Source organism: Taeniopygia guttata, chromosome 2 (genome assembly GCF_048771995.1).
Source record: "Taeniopygia guttata chromosome 2, bTaeGut7.mat, whole genome shotgun sequence".
NCBI classification, from domain to species: domain Eukaryota; kingdom Metazoa; phylum Chordata; class Aves; order Passeriformes; family Estrildidae; genus Taeniopygia; species Taeniopygia guttata.
The window spans coordinates 139,775,282-139,796,053 of NC_133026.1; the positions used below are offsets into that span (position 1 = coordinate 139,775,282).

A 20,772-nucleotide genomic window follows, 5' to 3' on the forward strand; every position below is an offset into this window, starting at 1 on the left:
CAGCAAAACTAACAGGCTGTAGGAGACTTTCATTCCATCCCTTTGTATTCTTGGCCTTAAAAGTTAAAGTCTAGCTGGAGGGGAAGGATGGGCCCGAAGTTACTGATTCTTAACAGAATAAACAGACACATTGCCTGGGCTGTGTTGCCTATCCCCAGGACAGGGAGAAAAGGCCACAAAAGCAGCTGCTTTGTGGGGATTTCCACAACCCTTCACAGTCCTTGAGATCAGTCCCTTTTTTAATGTGTCAGTGTATGCAGACTTTCCCCTTGCAGCTCCATTTACTGGAGCATGCGGATACTGAAGAGGCAGGGCTGGGGCTGTGCAGCTGGGAGAAGTGCAGCAGGCAGGAACATGCCCTGGGACATGCTCCCATCAAACAGGAGCTCCAGGAGTTTGCAGTGAGGAGAGCAGCTGAAGCTCAAGACCAAGCAGGAACATATAGCAGCATATAAGGGAACCTGGGCAACCTTTCCTATGGTATCTTTGTGGCTCTTTGATTACTTGTAGCTGACCCAGGTACCTCTCACTGAACTTTCCAGGTTTAGGGACATGGACACTATTGCTGAAAACAAGAGACTCAATAACACCTAACAGTGCAGGTCCTCATGAGCAAATGAAGCACAAACACAATTATTTGAGAGGAGCAAAGTGATCTGTTGCTGTATGTTTATATCCTGTGCTCATTTCGTTTCTTGCACCAGTTTTGCACTGATGGCTGCTGTGTTTGGCAGGAATTTGCAAATACATTGGTGCTTTACAGCCAAAAGTAGGAATGGTCTAAACAGCTGGAAAAAGGAAACCCCTTCCTCTTGCATTTATTTTTATGGCAGCAAAATGTAATCACTGTCTGGTCTTAATCAGTCCTGCTTTTTTCCCTTTTTCTTCTTTTCAGCTTGAGGGTTGAGGGAAACAAAAGAGGGAATGAATAAAGAGCAAGGGAAAAGACTGATTGCTGCTGGGCTCTGTCATGTGGTGAGGAAATCAGGCTGAAACTGGAGAGACCAGGCCAGACCTAACAGTCATACTGGGAGGCCTTGAATTGTGTCACTCTGACAGTGGATCGGAGCAGTGACAATAGCTGGTGATGTTTCTGGCTGCAGTCTAGCATTATCCATATGTGAAGTTGCACTGGTGGGTTGCTGATCACAACACTTTCCCCACCTGCCTGCCTTACAGGCAGCCTCAAATGATGACCCCTGTCCTTCCTGAATTCTCACATCCATTTACACCATGGAGACTGATGTGGGGTAGCATGTTTTTCTGTTGTGTTAGCTTCAGTTCTCTCTTTTCTGTGTGTTTTTCCTACTCTTAACACCCCTGTTGGTATGAGCTTGGGTATTTGGTAAGTAGTGTGTGTGATTTTTGGCTCTGTCCCCAGTGAAAAACTTTGACCGTGTATCTCCATCAAATGGAGATACCTCATGTATGGCACCTGGATGGATCTGAACACAGGATTGCAGCACTACAGGCATGGGGAAGAGTGGCTGGAAGGTTGCCCAAAGGAGAAGGACCTGGGGGTAGAGGCTGACAGTGGCTGAACATGAGCCAGTGTGCCCAGGTGGCTGAAAAGGCCAGTGGCATCCTGGCCTGGATCAGAAAGTGTGGCCAGCAGGACCAGGGCAGTGATTGTTCCCCTGTACACAGCACTGGTGAGGCCACACCTTGAATCCTGTGTCCAGTTCTGAGCCCTTCAACGTGTAGAAAGGCAGTGAGGTGCTGGAGATTGTCCAGAGAAGGGCAGGGAGCTGGAGAAGGGGCTGGAGCACAGGTCTGATGAGGAGCAGCTGAGGGAGCTGGGGGTGTTTAGCCTGGAGGAAAGGAGGCTCAGGGGAGACCTTATCACTCTGTAATTCCCTGAAAGGAGGCTGTAGCCAGGTGGGGTTGGTCTCTTCTCCCAGGTAACATTTGCATCAGGGGATTTTGATTGAGTATTAGCAAACAGATTTTCACAGAAGGGGTGGTCAGAAAGCAGCACTGAAATGGGCTGTCCAGTGGAGTCACCATCCCTGGAGGTACTTAAAAGACATGTAGATGTGGTACTTATAGAAGTGGTTTAGTGGTCGACTTGGCATAAAGGCTCTTTCCAACATAAATGATTCTGTGACTATATAAGGGGACATCCCATGGTGTTGAAAATTAACTAGCAGGTTAACAGTCCACAGCTTGGTTGTTTAAAATAAAAAGTTATTGCTGTACATATGTTGGGCAGAAAAAGTGTCCAACAACAGTGCAGCAACCACTGTGTTGGAAAACAGTTCTCAGTCATGGCCCTGGCAGAGGAGGGGTGCAACTACTGTTTTCCAACACCTTCATTACTATGGGCATGTAGGTAACTAAACAGAGGGTGACAGTCTGAAATGCAAGGGTTACGAGGAATAATGTGAAATAGTTTAACCTTACTAAAAGCCAAATAAATGAATAATGAACTTTTTGGTAGTCAGAACCCTACGGGACATTACTTTCTCTCTCTGGCTGAATTTTCTTATGCAATCAAGCATTCTTCTCCCTACTCTAAACCCCTTGCTGCCAATTTAAAATAGTATGAGACTGAGATTTCTCACCCTTCAAGAAAACACTTTGATTTGTTAAAGGAAGTTAGGAACAGTTGAGATAGGAAAGAAACTAATGTACCTTTCTCTGTGCTGACATCTGCAACTGGGGGATGTGTTGAAAAGTAAATATAATCCACTTGGAGCAATGCTTTCCCATTCTCTTTCATTCTGGTTCAGCGCTCTGGTTCCCCATGAACTAGACTTGGCTTTAGAAAGTGAGGTGAAAAAAGGCTGTAGGACCTCAGTGAGAAGTGGATGGTCACCTCATGCTGGGGATGTGGGGTTAATGTTGTTGTTCATTTCCAAATTTTTGAAGAGAGCACTGAGATGAGAAGTGGCAGGATCACTGTCTGTCTGTCTGTCTGTCCAGTGCCAGGGAAGCCAGACCAGGACCCCCACCAGCCCCTGTCTCACCTTGTAGCCAGCTGCAGCTGCTGCCAGCAGCCGCACCACTTCTTACCAGCTTCAAGCAGAGCTATGGATGGGCACAGCCTGGCCCTGGGAGCCTGTGCCCAAGGAATTGGAGCAGTCCCCTGGGGGTGACAGTCAGGCCATGGTGGCCTCCATGGCTGCCCAGGCTCAGCCATCTGCTTCCCTGGAGCATCACACTCCTGCTTCTCCCTAGAGGAACGTGAGATCAGTTTCAGCCTGGCAGAGAACATGTTTTCTGAAATCTTCTAAATCTCTTAAGAGAGGAGGAATAGTTTCTGGGACAGTGCTGCGCAGTGAAAATGTGCCTTAAAACTATGACATTTTTCCCTTTTTTTTTTTTTTTTAAGACAGCTAATTTGGGTTTTGATCTTATTTACTCTTTATTTTGCTGTTATTTTCTCTTTGCTTATTTTTATGCTTTGTAATATTTTCAAAAGCAGCTGGTAATATCAAGAAGGCATTGCAAAGAGGTGTTTAGTGTATTCCTGTAGTTTATAGAAATTTTCCTGGAGGAAGCTAAGACTGGAGAGCTGCAGCATGGTGCAGCCTTGGATTGACTGTCTGGGACAGCTTCTGCTCACAGATCCCTGAGAAATGTGCAGCATGGGTAAGAACCTTGTGCAAGTGTGCAAGTGGTCATGACACGAGTGAAGTGGAGAAGATGACTCTTGGGAGGGGCCTCCTGCTGTGCGTTTTCCTGGTCAGCACCAGTGGTTTTCCAGGGGAGCTCAGGGGCTTCCAGCAGCAGCTGGTGTGGGGTGGAAATACCCCTCTCTTAAGCTTTGTTCAGAGGGCTGGAGAAGGACAGTTGAATGGCAAGTGAGAGAGGGATAGGACCCCTGGGGCTAGAGTGTTGTGGGAGATACCCTGTGGTCTGTCCAAGCATCGCTGTCTGCACAGTGTGTGTGCACTTATTCAGAGACCTCAGAGCACTTTGGGGGGGTTTTAGTGGCTTTTTCACTGCATATTGAGGATTTTTGATGTAAAATTTCAGTTGTATTTTGTCTGTTGTAGGGATGGGGGCAGGGATGAGTTAATTTTAATAGTTTTAGGAAAAGGTGTTGAAGGCAAGGAGGCTCTTGGGCATGTTAGTCCGTGGTGCTGCACTCTGCCAGGTTTGGTGAATGCTTAACGAGGACTGGAACAGCAGCCAGGAGCTGTTGGGGCTCCTGGGATCTGTTGGGATAACTGTGATTTTCAGTGTGTGGAGAGAAATGACTTTCAAGAACATTTGTATCTGCTAATCATGCTGTAATAACAGTCTGCAGTTGAGAGGCTGCAAACCCCCCATTTCCAGCACAGCTGTGCATATTTAACTCAATAGAAGGCATTGCTAGTCTGCTGTTAGAAGTAATTCAGATTGCTAAGGTGGTAATTTTGATCATGGTGGTTTTTTGGGAAAGATAGGTGTAAGCTACACTGAAAAGTTCATAAATGCCTAGTATGATACAAACAGCAGGGAATGAGGAGCAGGGACATGGTGGGTGGCTGCCAGTGCCCCACCCTGCATCCTGGGCTTGCTGTATTCCTGCCTCGCTGAGCCAGCAGCAAAGGAAAGCAACATCTGGGCATGTTAGCTTAATGAGGGAGGTTTTTCCTGACCTATTGCCTGTACCACCAGTTTGGGGCATTGGGGCAGTCAGGGGATCAGCAGTGCTGTGGGGGGAACACCAGAGCTGGTGAAGCTCTGGAGAGTTGGCATGACCTGCTCCATGGGGATGTTTTTGGCTGAACCCAGGATTTAAACCACCAAACTGGCATCTTCAGGAAGAGAAGTTAAGAGGAGTGTGGGGTTTATTTTCCTTCATCTCAAGCACAGCCTGGGAAAGGAAGTGCTTTCAGGGCTTCCAATTCAGTTTCTCTCTGTAAAATATGATAATTTCTGTAGGTTGAGAGAGTCTCAAAGGAACTTTTCTGTCAAGCATCTAAAAAGTACCATTATTTCTCTTCCCTGTTGTAAAAGCAGCTCAAGATTTAGCTTTTAGCTCTCTGAAGATATTTCGACAATCTCTCTTTTTTGTAAAAAAACTCCATGATGAATAAAGCAAAATAATCCCATTTTCAGGTGGTTTGTGCTGTAGTGTTTGGGTTGCAGAAAGCATGTGGAATGCTGGTGTTTATAAAGTATGTAAAAGCTGTTTTGTTTGTTTGGGTTTTGTTTTGCCATGAGATGTTTTTTTGGAAAGACTCTAGAATGATGAAGCAGCTGGTGGCTGAGTCTCCTGCTCAGTGTGCAGAGAATGAAGATTGGCTGGGATAGCTGGAGTTACTCACTGCATGCTGTGGACCACGTAAACACACAAACAGGCAATTCCTGTCAACCAGGAGGTGTGTGGTAACTCAGAAAGCACCATTAACTGTTCTGTACGTGTGCTCACCATGACACCACACGGGAGCCAGCAGATACAGATCTCCCCAGCTCTTCTGCATTGCTCTGTGGCTGTTGGGGTGGCACAGCTCATGTAGGTGAAATGGTGATGGCTGTATGAATGCCTCCTGTGCAGAGGGGAGGTCTGGTCTGAATTTGCCTGATCCCAGCGTTGTGATGCATTCCAGGAAAGTGGTGTTTTCATGGCAAGGAAAAGCTGCTTCTCCTGCCTTGTGCTGCCTTGGAGTAAGCATGTACCCATGGGAGGCTGCTCAAGAGCTGCCTACAGCAGAGATGCTCAAGACAAGCAAACTCAGACAAGAGTTTTCAATAGTAATTACCTACCTGCTGAAAAAAGTTGGTGTTTCTATATGAAACATGTTTGTGACTCCTTCATTTCACTGTTGCCTAACTCCAAGCATTCAAAAGCAATAGCAGATCTCCCAGAAGTGTGAAATAATTTGAAAGATCTGAAATATGTATGTGTGTGTATATATATACACACATATATACTTGTTTCTGAGCTGTTATATTAAACCCAAATCATATTCTCATAGCCGTGAGCGGCAGAAACTTTTTGCATACTTTGTGAAGAGGATCGTGCAGAATGATTACAACAGCAAGGGACTGGATGTAATAACCCTGAAGATTTCTTTCTGCTTTATGTTTCCAAAAGTGGAAAAGATCCTTGCAGAAGCTTCACCAGCTGGGTCTTTAGAGAAGTACCAAAAATTGTGAGGGTCAGTATGCACTCCAAACAAGCAACAGCACCATACACATACATATTTATTTTGCTTATCATTCTAAGCAGAGGTTTGAGATAGGGGAAGGACAGGCTGTGTTGGACTGTAGGTGATTTTCTTGTTCTTTAGTAGTGTTTTATTCATAGGTTTGGATTTAGTTCTGTTGGCAAGCTGTAGGGTCACTGTTGTGTGTTGGACACAGCACTGAAAAAGCAGGATTTCAGATAGCAGTTTTAGTAAAATATTACTGGACTAAACCCATTAAATACAGAAACAGCATCATCCTAAGCCTACCATGTGAGAATGGAGAATTTGACCCAAAAGAGGGTGGAAGAGCAGCAGAAGGTGGCCTGCTGGGTCCCAAAGGTATAAATAGCACAAAATCTGCAGCTATCCCGTGTGTTTTATTTCTCTTTTACAATTCAGTGATCTAGCATTTTTTTGCCTTACTCTTAGATGGAGCAAAGCAGGAAGCAGTTTCCCTTTTATCTGTGAATAAACATGCAGCTTTTTCTAGCCTAAGCTCCTAAAATACGGCTATGGTTGTGTAATAGCTTCTGGCTTCCCAGATCCTCCAGTAGCCAGTGTGCTCTTTCAGGAAATCAAGTCATATCTTCCCTTGAAAAGATCCAAAAAAAAAATCAAGGTAACCTGCTGGGAAGCAGCAAAAGACTCCAAGTGATTTCTTTTGGGTTTATCAGCCAACCTTCCTGGGGCCAGATAACAGGAGTTTGGAGTTTCAAACCCAAGTACCTCAGCTTAAGCTGAAAGTGCAGGTTGTGCTGACAGTCCTACTGAAGCAATCAATAAACTTCTGCCTCTTTTCTTGGGGGGCTTGTGAGGTGGTTTTCTGTTTGTATTTCTTTTACTCACAGCAGTCCCTTGGCTGTTTATTATCTCTTTAGCCATTCTTGCAGACCTGCAGGCACTGTGTTTTTTAGGTGTGTATACAGCCACTGCCAAAGGAGAATATTTTTCTATTAAGTTCTGTTCTTGCAGCTGCTGAAGCTAAACCTTCCTCTCCTGTTTATTTAGGGAAAAAAAAAAATAAAGCAAAAATGACGAAAGCCTGCTTTAGCTTTGGGAGACAGCAGGTGAGTTCCTTTAAGGAGGAGAATGACAATTTTGATGGCATTTTGTAGAAGTTCCCAATAGCCAAAAGTTTGTTCTGGAACATGGCAGCTGCAGCAAATGTTTTGTGGGTATATCCAGTGCAAACCACAGTGGTGATATTTCAAGATATCAGTGTGAGTGCTCTCCACTGTCTGCTTGGGCTAAGAAATGTGGATTTTTTTTTTTTTTCTCTTGAGAGGCTCCCAACGTTCATTATATTACTGTAAAAGGGCTGGAGGACCAAATCTTTCAAATTGCTTGTCAGTGATGGTCGGTGGAAAAGAGAATTGCTGGAATTCCTGCTGGCATTCCTGGTGCTGGTGAAAAGACTAAATTACCAGTCCTAAAGGAGAAGGGATGGCTGCTATTTTCTACTCTTTTATTTTTCTCCCCGACTTACATGTTTTTTTTCCACTTTTCTAGATATCAGAAGTACTGTTCACCTTCAGAGAGATTTCCAGGATGTAAGAAATCAAGTGCTGTGAGTGAGTAGCTTTTTTTTCCCATTTTCCTTTATATGAGAAATCTAAGCTTACCCAAACAGAAGGAGAATCTTCTAATTTTTTTTCTTATAAAGACATTGCAAGAAATGATTACAGCAATCAAATACAGTCTTTTGGAACCAGTTGAGTGCCTTTGGTACTTCTTTGCAGCCCACAAAATAAAGTCAGCATTGTATTACCACATAGGCTGAATAATTATCTCACTACAGATACAAACCACATGAATGCATTTAACTGGGAATATGGTTAGCAGAATGGACCATTAGCACCATCTGAAGCTTGTTTGTTGTTTCCAAACTTTACTAGCTATGAAAAGACAGAATCTTGCTGAAGAGTTGAGGCATTTCTTGGGAAGTGAGCTTGCATCTTTTCCAAGGGAAAAAGAGCCAGTCACAGATTGGCTGTGATGTTGTTTTTGTGTGCATGGTCAACATCACAGCCTTGTCATCACAATAGGAAACTATCCAATATTTGGGTCTTCCCTGATGTGATAAAATAGCTTTGAAGGAAGTTTTAAATCACAGGAGACACCTGCACACTTGCTTCAAAAGACCTTAGCCAGGAGCTTATATATATATATTAAAAAAAAAAAAAAATAAAACCTGAAAATGTATATTTGAAGAGCAGCTGGCCTAGGACCTTTCCCTGTGCATTGCTGAAGGGTGTGGGCTGGGATTTCCCAGCAGCTGTGGCTGGTCTGCAGCTCTCCAGGTGGGCCAGCCAGTGCTGTTCTAAAGGAACCTCAGGAAATCCTGGTTGGAGCCTTTGGCTGTGTGCCTGGCACAGTGTGGGCTCCTGAGGCAGCTTCTCTGCTCTGAGGCTGGATAACAGGGCTAAAATTTGGATGCTGTTTTTCTGGGCTTGGTTGCTTTCTGTAAGTAAATTTTATTAGCAGAGGGGTAGAATACGGGTAGAATAAATGCTCAGATTTTATGAGCATTTTATAACCAGCTCAACTCTTGTCCTGTTTTTACCCTCTTCTGTGGTGATGGCAATCTATGGTTACTTGGACATCAGCAGAGTTTTGTTTCTATTTTCACTTCAGTGGCTTAAGCCTATTTTCTGTTACAACAACAAAAATCTATTTGGGCTAGAGCAGAATAAACCCCCAAATTGAACTCAGTCTGAAAAAGAAAGGACTAGTTTTGTTAAAGGAGAAAAACCGAGTCCATCCAGGTTTGGTAAAGGTGTGGTAAAAAATCCCTAATAAACACCTATCAAGCATTCAGAAACTGGTAAGCAAAAAAATTTAATCCTTCTTTCAGCCTTTTGTGAAGGATGCTGGCAATGAGTGCAGTTACTGGAGAGAAAAAAGGGATGTGATGTGAAATTATGATAGTGTTTTGTCTTGATCTCCCTCAGTAAGGTCCATGGTTCATATTCTTCCTTTGACTCACTGATGTTTTCTTCTAACTCCTTGGTGTTTAGGCTGCCACACAAGACCTGCTAATTGAGCTGTGGGGTATTTTTGTGTGTCACTTACAAAGCACTGCACAGGGGGGGCTCTGGCCTCTGTTTTTTTACAGCTGTGTTGACTTCACAGTGATCAATAGATACCAGTTTAAGTGAAGGAAATTCAGCAGAAGTGTGCCTTGTATATATTGTGTCTCTCAAAATATATCCACATCCTAGAAAAGCCCTTTGCTTATCTCAGAACCAAAACTTGATTGTTCTTCTGTTAGCTAAGCAGTGTTGAAATCTGGGAAGCATTTTCTCAGGATCTGACGAATCTACATCCTAATGCACCCCTGTGGTGGTTGATTCCAGAAAGGGGTTAAATATGGGGACCTGCTCCTGCTCTTCAGAGAAGGACTTGTTGGTCCCATATAGATGTCTGTGTTATTAAATCAAACAGCAGTGTTGATACAGGCATGTAATCCACAGGTGCCTCTGAGATATTATAGCTGTGTTAAGATGATGAGAGATAAAGCCAAGAGTGGCCTCCTTGGGAGCTCCCCAGGCACCTGGTGTGTGGTCTCAGATGGCTCTGTAGTTACTGCAGCAAGATACAGCCCCAGCTCAGCAATGAAAGGAGACTGGAAGTTCCCATTTACCTGTCTTCTCCCACTCTGGCTGCATGACAGGAGCTGTGGAGCATGAGGTGGCTGCAGTGGGACAGTGCTGACTGAGGAACTTTCCTCCTGCTCAGAAAATCCCAGAGCTGGAAGAATTTGGCTCCTCTAAGTCTGCTCTCTCTGTCCTCTTGCAGTATGCCCTGCAAAATGTTTCAGTTGTTCTATGAGAGAGCTGATGGAGAGAAGGAAAAAGAGGCTTTCCTGCATTTCCCTTTCTCTGTTTGACCCCCAGCAGCCGGAGGTGAATCTTGCCAGTGGCGGCTCCCAGAGGTGCCTGTCCCCTGTGAGGGGTGGCAGTGTGGGGGTCAACACGGGCTCTGGCTGACATTCCACAGAGGGGCCTTGACCAAGAGCTGTGTTATGAGCTGTTAGGGAAGGTGTTGGTTTGGGCAGCTCCTGCCACTTCGAGTGGGCCTGAGGACATTTATGAGCAAGCTGTGAGTGGTGGTTGCTTCACCTATTAGGCTTTAATTCACCATCCCTTTGTAAGGCAGCATCTCTGTCCTGCTGTTTAATAGCAATACCCACTTTATTATGAGCAGAATTCACCTGATGGAGTTTTATTCTCTGCAAGGAAGAGCCATCTCTTGGTGGGGAGCCAAGCCCTGGGAGGATGCAAGGGAGGGGTTCCTTCAGGTTGCAGGTGCTTGGGGAGAAGCATCCTCAGTTAGTGGGTGCTTGTGTGGCTGCTGTCCCACCCCACAGGATGCTCTGTGTCAGGACAGGTTGGTGAGGTGGCTGCAGATCACAGGATGCCCAGGGCAGGCTGCAGTGTTGGACTATACAGGCACAGCAGGTCTGGTGGGGGAGCAGGAAGGACAGAGGGACTGTCCTTTGGGCAATAGTAACTTGGAAAAATTAACTCACTTATGTCAAGGCTTCTGGATGTATAACTTCAAAAAAATACATACTTGTTGCAGTAAACTGTTGTCTTATCAGATGAGATTTAGGTGGATTTGGGGTTATTTTTGTTTCTTGGAGCTTGAGCAGTGAATTTGCAACCATTTTCTGCAGAGAAAATGACAACAGTGTGTTAGGGATGCCAGATCTACATACAGAAATGGCCTTGCCAAATGCAACAGTGGTGCTACCTCCTTGCTCTTACATGGGGCAAGAGATGGGGCTCTAGCTGGGGCAGCCCTGAAATTGTCACTTGTGCTTGTCACCAGCAAAGCCACCTCTCCAAACAGTGCACTCCTCACAAAATCAACACTCATTCTCCCAGTGCTCAATCAGGCCACTGGCTGGAAATTTTGGACAGACTTTTATTTTTGAAAAGGGGGAAAATACTATTATAACTGAAGGATAAAGACTTGGAGGAGAAGTTGGTTGGAGAGCAGGAGAAATTTAGTCAGGGGAGATGAGGCTCAGCCAAAAAACTCCATTAGAGTTCCAAGATGAGAAGGGGTGAGAGGATTTAATTCATGTAACTGGAAATCTGCAGTTCATATCATAGCCCAGGGCAGGTTTTTCCAAGAGTTGAGTGCTGCCTGGGCTTTGGTAAGGATGGGATTGCTTCTCCCTGGCTCTCCAGCAGCCCTAGTGTGGTGGTCCTTTGGGATCTTGCTCCATTCTTCTTATTTTTGATACTGTCTCTTCTTCCTTTTCTTTTCCATTAAGTATGATGTCACAAATTATGTCAGTCCAATAACTGCTTGTGGTTGTCATAGCCACAGTCTGTGACACCCAAACAAAGCAGCAGGAAACCAAAGCTATAATATTCAGATGCTGTAATATTCATCACATTCCTTTCAGTTAATAACTGCGTGGTTAGGTATTTATTTTCCATTGGAAAAAAAAAAGGAGGAAGGGGGCTTAAAAACAAAAAATTGAGTCACTGAGGAGGAGGAAGGTGGTTTCCAGCTCTGTCTGACCAATGTAGCTGCACTTCTTTGTCCCAGTACTCTTCTCCTGAGGTTATATTGCTCGGGCCTCAACTGCTCAACTCCTTTCTGCAATTGTTCCCAGCACTTCAGACCATATGGGGATGCTCCTCATGGACAAGGCAATGGGAGACATTCACTGCCTCTTAACACAAGCTGTGTCCCTGGGGCAAAGCCTCCCAAAGGCTGGCAGTGAGGGCCAGTGTCAGGCAGCTTTATCTGCCGGATGGCTGAGGCTGCTGTTGTTGTGCAGGGATAGAGTATAGGAGGGTATTTTCATATTTTGGGGGCATTAGATGTTATGGGGGAGTGGTTGTTTGCCATTCTTTGTTTTGCTTCGTTTCTTAAATCTGTGAAATAAGCTTTTCTGGTTGAGCAGCAGAGCTTGTTTGTCCCTGCAAGATTTCATCACTCCTTCAGTTTTGCACAGTTGGCCTAATAGTAGGAAGATGCTTGCTACAAAAAATAATTCTGATAATGTAAAAAAAAAAAAAAATCCAGAAATAGATAGAGCAGTATGGTATGAGCGGTGCATTTGCAAGACAAGCACTGGAGGCAGGTGGCCGGGGCTTGCTGGGAAGGAGCCACCTCAGCCCCTCACTGCTGCAGGCATGTGGGGACCAACCATCCGCGTGTCCCTCGCCAGAACTTCCTCTTGCCCAGTGCCACCCCCTTTGTGCCACCCACTTTGTGCCCCCACAGGAGCGTACTGACCCTGGGGACTCCAGCATGGCTTCCCCAAAATGTTTGGGCATGTGATTCCTGGGCTGAGCCCAGGTAACTCCCCAGGCCTGCCTGCGCTGGGAGCAGGCAGCAAACACAGCGAGCAGAGCCTGGCTCCGGATTCAGGCGTTCGGTGCCGTGGCTCCTGCTGGTGCTTGCAGGGAGGTGCTCATTATATAATAGCTGGTGGTTGATTAATATGCTGTGAGTCAGAAGCGCCAGGGTATTTTAGCTTTCTCTAGTTGCTATGGAAACGTTATTTTAACAAATAGCTTTTTAATATTTAATTAAAACAGCTTTTGGCAAGCTGGAGTAAGACCTATTACAATTACTACTACAAAGGGTTAGCAGTGAAGTGTATTCCAGAGCCATGGATTTTTTTTTTTTGGTTGAACCTATGTCATGTGTCCCCCACTCTGATCTGTCAGCTTCAAAAAATTAAAAAAAAAAAAAAAGTAAAAAATCACTAATTTATTGGTTGTGAGAGATGTATTCTTGTTCCTAAGACACAAAGCAAATGTAATGCAAATCTGCAGTTACTCTTCACAATTGAAGGTTGTCACTTCTTTCAATGTACAGTGCCAAGGCAGCCCTGTAAGGACGAAGCAGTGTGATAGCATTTATTAATCACTGCTGTATCACTGGTGTTCCTTCTTCTACCTCTGCCTCCCGAATGAGATCATTCCTGTTTTGTTTGCTTCGTGTTCCCTCTGTGTCAGGTTGGATGCTTTTCCTTGCCAGCTTGTGGAGGAGGCTGGTGCTGTGTCCGGATCAGGCTCTGGACAGATTCCTAGTCTTTTTTTAGGTGAGCTCCTCTGCTCCCTGATACCAAATGATTCTGCAGCGGAGACAAATGAGCAGAGAACTCAGTCTCCAGAGAAAAATAAATATTTAACAGCTCTTTGTAAATAACCTTTATTTATAGAACAGTTGCAGGTCCTATCATACTTGGTAAATGGGGATGCTTTTTATGCAAGAATTCTGCCTTGAGGGACTCAGTGGATGCTTAATGTCATCTGTGATATAATAATGAAATAAATGTGTCGCTCTCATGGGATTCCCTTCCAGCCCCTATTTCCTGTGATTAACTTCAGTATTGCACACTTTGTCTCTATTCACATCACATTCCTTAATATTATACTGAAACCTTATTTGGAAGGTAACACCTTTATTTCCTGAGGGGAGGGGAAGGGTGTTGAGGGTTTTGACTTACGCAGATGGGTCTGAGGCTGTGTGTACCTCCATCAGTGTGGTGGCTGGCCCAGACCTGGGGATTTATGAGCTCAGCCTCTCACTCCCAGAGAAGAGAGTCTGGGATGGTGCTGTTATCTTGTTTTATAAATGAATGAAAATAAAGTGGAGAGATGGATTAGGATGTGTTTCACCCCAGCTGCCTGTAAGTTAAGCAGTTGTTCTGTAGTAGCTGTCTTAACCACTTCCAGCATCAGTTGAAAAACTGCACCATTTCCAGAGATGTTTCACCCTGCTTTAGGACAGATGTTTGAGGCAGGTCACAGGCGTAGCCCTCAGAATTGTCTATCTCCCCATTTAACTGTGAGCCATAAACTAGATGGGGATAAAGTAGACAAGAGGAATGCCACCCTGACCAAAGATGACCTATACAATTTCTGTAGGTGGTCCATAACAATGTTCCAGGCTGCAGGATATCCTTGTTTGTCACACAGTGTTAGGTGGCCCTTCCAAAGCGGCACAGCTAATCTCTGCTACACGTTGCTCACAGCTGGACATCTGGGATTTAACAGCTCAGGAGGATATGCAAAGCTAGTCCCCAGGCATGTAAACTAAGGTGCTAAAGATTTGTCTAAACTCTTCCAGCAAGCCAGAAAGAGAATTAAGGCTTTCCTTCCTGTTACATTGAAGGTGTGTTGTCATGACCAAAATTAGTGATAGTATTATTGCTGCAATTATACAGCAAAGAGTTTGGGTGTGTTAGGCAGTTTCTTTAAAAATCCTTCTGAGTTGCATCCCATACTTCTTGCTAAGTTCTTTGATGTCTTTTTAAATCCCTCTGCTAGCTGATGGCAGGATATGGCAGGAGCTGTGATGGAAGCAGGGTCTCTGGGTAGGTAGTGACAGCCACAGAGCAGCACATGCTTGCAGCCACCTGTTTCAGCTGCTGCTTCCTGAGAGGTCTGGGAAGAAATCCTTTTTATTTTTTACCACCAAGGACCTAATATGCTGCAAAAGCCAAATTTTCATGTTTTCATAGCAAATGTGGGTCTCCTTTGGGCTTGCAAGGCAGCAGCCAGGACAGGCTTTGCAGCAGGATGGTGGGAGGTCCTGCCATGCTGGAGGGGCAGCATGGGGTGGGGACAGACAGTGGCTGTTGTAGGGGAAGCTGACAAGCAGATGGATGAAGCTGGCATTAGCAGTGGAGTGGAGGAGGTGAGTACTGCTATGTTAGCAGATGTGATCAGGCTATCTCAGAGGGACAAAGGGGGCTGAGAGCTTTGAACCAAATGCCCTGACCAGAGGGAGCTTGTGGAACTGTTCCTTAGGAGGAAGTGGGAAGGGTTTGGTTGATGGTGACTGGCAAGGGTAGAGGTCTGAGCAGTGATTCTCCTGAATATCAAAAGGCAGTGGTTAAGTAGCTGAAATAGAAATTGTTGCAAGAAGGTACAGAAATAACATTTCTACCTGAAATTTTCATCATATGGCCCAGTTTTGCAAAGGATACAGAGAAAAGTGCTGCTGAATAGCAATCGTGTTTGGCTGCATGCTAAGAGAAATGCCCCCAGGTTATGGCTGATAGCAAAAATACTGACAGGGCAGCAGATGGGGAGCCAGGAAGGTCAGGCCAGCTCTGCTGTCCCTGTCCCTGAGCAGAGGCGTGCAGAGGTGAGCAGTGGGCTGTTGGGGAGGGATGGCTGTGCCAGGAGTCTGTGTGGTGAGCAGCCTGGTGCTGAGTGATTTGGGGGAGTCCTTGATGGATAATACTCCTGAGTGCTGTGATGGTCTGGAAAGCTGTTCCTAAGGAGGGAAGTTGGGATCATCAGGAGGAAGAAAAGTAGGAGATGGGAGCCTGTATTTCTGTTTGGGTAGATGTGCACAGGAGTTGTATTGGGAAAGCTGAAATGTGGTTTATGAGGGGAAATATATGCTCCACAGTGAACACAGACTGCTGTGAGAGGGTTTACATGTCAGGTCCTCAGCTCAGCATCAGCTACTCAGCCTCCCTATATGGGTGCAACGTGTTATACAGATTTTCAATTTACAGTAATTTGGGACTTGCATGTAGTCTGGAGAGGTGTGACATGCACTCAGGCAGGTCTGACTTTCCCACCCCTGAGGATAAGGGTTAATCCAAGGTGGCAGAAAGTCCTGCGTGGGAGCAAAGGGCACATCTTGCCCAAGTGGGTACTCATAGATACTGCAGTAACAAGGACTCCCCCAAAATGCAGCCCAAGGCTTGTGGGGTTTTGTTTTGGGTTTTTTTTGGTGTGATCCATGTACACACCTTGCATTGCAAGTCTGTGATCTGTCACAAATCCCCATGTAACCAAGCATGGGATCTTCTCCCCTTATTTAAGCCCTCATCCCCTACACTTAAACCTAAACCAGGCTTTGGTAGCTCTCCTCTTCACCGCTCCCAGTGGATTTAAAAGGTGCACCACTACTTCCATGCCTGCCTGATAAGCAAGAACATCAAGGGATAGAATGGAGTTCAGTGAATTGGAAGGAGAGAGATTGGAAGTGACAAAAATTGCAGTGAACTTTCCTGGCGCTTTCCATCTCCACCTGTTCCAGACCTTTCTTTTTTTTTTTTTTTTTTTTTTTTTTTTTGCTACCATCAGTAGTTTTTGGTAGTGTTGTTTTCTCAGTGGCTGCTCACTCATGGAGATGTCTGTTGGAAATCAGGAGCCCAAGGTCTTGACAGCAGGAGCACTGGGACCTGTGAGTCTGCTTGTGTATGGGAGAATGTGCTCCTGTCTGCTAACAGCAAATGTGCAGGGGTATGGCATCACCAGCAGTGTCACACCAAACAGCTGTGATCTTTGTATGGGTAATTGGTGCTTAGTCCCAATTCCCCTGTTAGTGGCATTGGGGTAGATAGGCACTGAGCACAGTGGTGGTCTCTGAGTTGACTCAGTTTTCATTGTCAACATTAGTTATGACTCAGGTATAAACAATCTGGCACGTTTCCTGTCTGCACTTCTCCAAGTACACTCTTCCTTGCGTGGCTATCGCTGTGTTTCCACGCTCTGAAAGTCAGCCAGGCTTGCAACAGATGAATCAAACCCCGCTGTGCTTGGGGCAGCTGCATTTCAGATGCTGCTGTGAGTCTGTGTAGGGAAGGGCAATGCTCAGGAAGAGCACCTACTGCAGGAGGTGACTGTAGTAGGACAGGGAATGGACTTGTGTTTATTGTCTTTGTTATTAATACTGGATTGAAATGTGGTTTATGTTACTTACATTACATATGTAATTTTACCTAGTGAGTATATATTAGCTGCTTTATAATATGTGAATGCAAAGAGGGACTGGGTTGGTTTTGTTTTAGCTATTCCCTAAAGTGTTGAGTGGATTCCCAACTTGGTGTGACCTTGCTGTCCTGTTCAGGAAATTTTCCTGTGTGACCATCCAGGATTTGCTTTGGCAGTTGCACCCACAGCACCCGAGCCAGGACCAAAGCCCTTTCACCACAGGTGGTTCCAGTGGGCCAAGGGGTGCCCTGCTTGCCTCCCTACGCTCAGACAGTCAGACCAGGCTTCCTCACTAGCTCAGCCCAGGCTTTCCCATAGCAGAGTCTCAGATGTCTGGAATCTTAAAATAATCATGGTGCAATAACAGAATAAAAGCTTGAACTGGTGCCTCCAGAGGTGGGACATCAAACAAAGGAATCCTTGGGCTTTTACATCCCCGCAGTCTATGTGCATGAAAGTCTGGGCTTTTCCTGCTGAGTTTTTGGCTCCTGCACACGGGTACTCTGTGCCCTTTGTTGTGCAGAGGACCACTGCCAGCTCTCACCTCGGGCTCCCTCGACCTGGAGCTCAAATCTGCTGCTCCTCTGAATGTATTCCTCAGCATCTCCGATGGTTTTACCTTCAGTGAGAGAGCCCTCTGAGTGGCCATGGGCAGGCCATCCCTCTGATACTGGAGGAGTGCAGAAGAGAAGCAGCTTTCTTCTTTGATCTTGCTACTGCTGGAGTCAGTAGCAAAATTTCAGAGGACTTCAGTGAGCCAGGATCAGCCTTCTAAAAATACTCCAAGGCACTAGGGGAAAGCACTTGTGAGTAGGTGAGAAGCAGCCCTTATGTGCCTATGGGGTGGAAGGGAGCACACCCTTATTAATAAGTGTTGCTTCTTTATGAATATGTTTCTTTTGGTGCATGTTATCAAAAGGAAAGAAATCTCTGCAGTGGTAGTGTAACATGTAGGGCTGTCTGTGGCAACAGGAAGTTTTGATCTGTTACTGTAGAAATTCTGCCCCTTTTTTGTAAGAGAAGATCCAAAAGCACCTTCCTTTGCTGCCTGTGAAAATCTGAAGGTCGTGCTTTGTGCGTGTCATGAGGGTCTCTTGGCATCTCCTTCCAGCAGAGTCTGGATGAGTAACTGTGTCATTTGGACAAACTCCTGATGCATACAGTAGTCTTTTGCTAGCCTTGACTGCCAGAGGTGGCAGTGAAATGTGTGTTAAAAGCCGCGTAAAGCTTCCAGAGCCTGCCATTACTTTCATCACCCTTGGGCATTCCTCAGAGTGGTTTCGAGCATAGGAAGGAGGCAGGGTAGGCTGGGGGTCAGGTCTGCATCCCCTGGCATGTGATATGATATGCCACCCTGGTGGTAGCATTGGCAAGCACGAGGGGATGGTGGTGCTCATCTCCTTTCCCAGCAGAGAACAGCTCCAGTGTGTCCTTTAAGCCTGAAGCTAGCCAGGAAAAAAAAAGAAACAACCCTGTGCTCAGCCCCTGAGGTGGCCCCAGCAGCACTCTGCAGTTGTGATATATCTGGTACACATGAAGCTTTGCACTCAGGGACAGGATAAATGGAGAGAAGGGAGATGGTGACCTCCAAAAAGCTGCAGTGGTGGCAGAGGGGAAGGAAGCAGTGATTTAGCTCCTGTTGGTAGAGGGGTAAGTGACTCCAGAGAGCATTTATATAGCAAAACAAGTAGAAGCTATTTTGAGGGTTTCATAAGGTAGTTGCAAAAGTAATAAACATGAAAAATCTCATTTATAAGGGTTGAGAGTTTCAAGGCTGCATCTCTCAGCAGCATCCCAGGGTTAGGAGAGCCATGTGATCATTCCAGTATCTTAGTTTGCTTCAGGCTCATGGAGGCTTGGTTTCATACCTGTCTAACACCTCCCCCCTTCTTGTGCTTCCATGCTCTCCTTGCTCAAAAAGTGCTGAGTCTGTGAGAGGAGGCTTATTGTGCCACTGCCACTGACTGGAGCTTCCCATTCAGCAAACATGAAAAAAAAAAAAAAAAACCAAAAAAAAACATGCAACAAAGCAACTGGTAGGTATAGCTGGTGAATAACCCCTGCAAATCACAGTCCCTGTTTCTGACACCTGGCTTCTGCAACAGATCACTTGCCTGCCAGCAAATACTAGTGATGCCCATCAGGTGTCTGAGGCTAGGCATGGACAGATACTTGGTAACTGTGGCTTCTCCTCCTCAGTCTGTGTCCTGTGCTCTGGCATGTGTCAGGAGATTGGAGCACTGGGCTCAGGTGTTGTGTGCTCTTCCCTGGCTGCTGAAACACACCAGTAAACTTAGTGGTGGTAACATCATCATAATGAGCATCAACAGCACAACTCTGCAATTTCCCAGAAGTTGTTCCTTACAGGACCCCTTCTCTAACGTGACTAAGGTCACGTTACACAAACTGGCTGCTGACCGAATGTCTCCTTTAACATGTGCTGCTCTTTTGTATTGCTTTCAAATGTAGGAATTTTGCAAGAAATGAAATTTCAAATGCATTAGCTCTTGCCCCATGCAGTGCAGGTTTGTGGCCTCAGCTGGTCCTGGTGTAGTGTCTGCTCAGGTGGAGGCTCCTGGGCTGTTTATTGAGTGTGCTCACACTTTGTGTCATCTCCAGTACTCCAGGAGAAACCACCCTCTTCTGTGCAGCCTCCTTGGTTGCTGTTGGTTTGCTTTCCAGAGGACTCTAGCAGGATTAAGCTTGGCAGCACTCTGTGCCTCTGCTCTTCCTCAAACACTCAGCCTTGAGAGCTCTGAAACGCAGAACAACCCTGGGTCACCTCACAGGAAACCAAGATATTCAAAGAGTTCATGTAATTAGCTGCACTTTCCTTCTTAGATACTCCCAAATCTGTTTGAGCCAAGGAGGCAGCTGTCCAGTTTGCTGGCCAAGACATTCTGTAAAGATCTCATTGTGTGTCCTGGGGCTTTCTCTGGTTCTTCCTGCTGGTGGGAGCCTCAGCCGGGATGGCAGAATGGACCCAGATAACGTTGGAGATTTGAGAATGGAACACAAAGGAAAATTAGGTTGTGTCTGCTTTACAAAGGCTGGATTTTATTCCAGGCAATTGGAAGCTGGGGGTGGGAGGGCTTTGTATTCCTTTGAGTGAATTTGGTGAGTTGTTTTTTTTTTTTCCACTTGATCAAAAAGGTGGCTAACAGCATGGCTAGATTCATGCATGCTGCCTGTCTGTGCATCCTTCCCTGAGTGGGTTACTGAGGGTGCCTGGTGTTCCTCTGCTGCCCCTTATCCCCTTCTCCAAGACCCTCCTCATCAGAGGCTGGGTGCCACGTTGCTCTGTGCACCTTCAGCACAGCAGCAACCGACCCAAAGTGAGCTGGGTTCCATTGGAGGTCCAGGAGGGTGGTCCTCCCTTTGCAAGGTTGGTGACATTCTGGTGGGTACCACTCGTCTCTGCTCGCTGCAGGGTACAAGGATGCTCAGCTCATTGCCTGAAGGGTTTGAGCAAAATCTGGTTGGCTGCATGAGTTGAAATTTGTTCAGTTTATCCCTAAAACAAATTTGCCTGCATGAGGCTACTGTCAGGGACAGTAATGCTTGGTGTTGCTTGTTTCTCCTGAGCCACCAATTGTAGAACATGTAGCTTGTTGCTCAAAATTGGTATTTTTACCATAGTGTTAGCGTGTTTTACCATAATATTAGAGTTTTGAAGTATATTGACTAGTGAAGATAGCAATATTAAACACCCTTTTTATTTTACCTGCAAAGCAATTTACATCTAGTAGTCCTCCTGGCTCCCATATTAGCAGGGACATAGTGTGTAAACTCTTTGGGACAAGGAGTAGGGCTTGTTTGGGTTTGTAGCAGTGGCATTGTGGTTGGAGAAAACTGTTGATCTGGATAAACCTTCTCGCCATAGAAATCCTGCCTAGGAATCATATGGAGAAGTGACTTTGCATGAATAACTC

General features: G+C 45.7%; 1 protein-coding gene across 7 annotated transcripts in view; it reads left to right on the forward strand.

The window, feature by feature from the left end:
* Window positions 1-20,772, forward strand: part of ZHX2 (zinc fingers and homeoboxes 2) — a 74,161-nt gene that overhangs the window by 24,465 nt on the left and 28,924 nt on the right. For 3 of the 7 annotated variants that reach the window (XM_041714059.2, XM_072924974.1, XM_072924975.1), the window contains one exon: window positions 7,635-7,696. The exons of 1 other annotated variant lie outside the window; for it this stretch is intronic. The gene's annotated coding sequence lies outside the window, so the exon portion shown is untranslated. Of the gene's footprint in view, window positions 1-3,329; window positions 7,193-7,634; window positions 7,697-20,772 lie in introns of those variants that run through there. 3 more of the 7 variants (XM_030266637.4, XM_072924976.1, XM_030266640.4) reach the window with 3 other exon arrangements.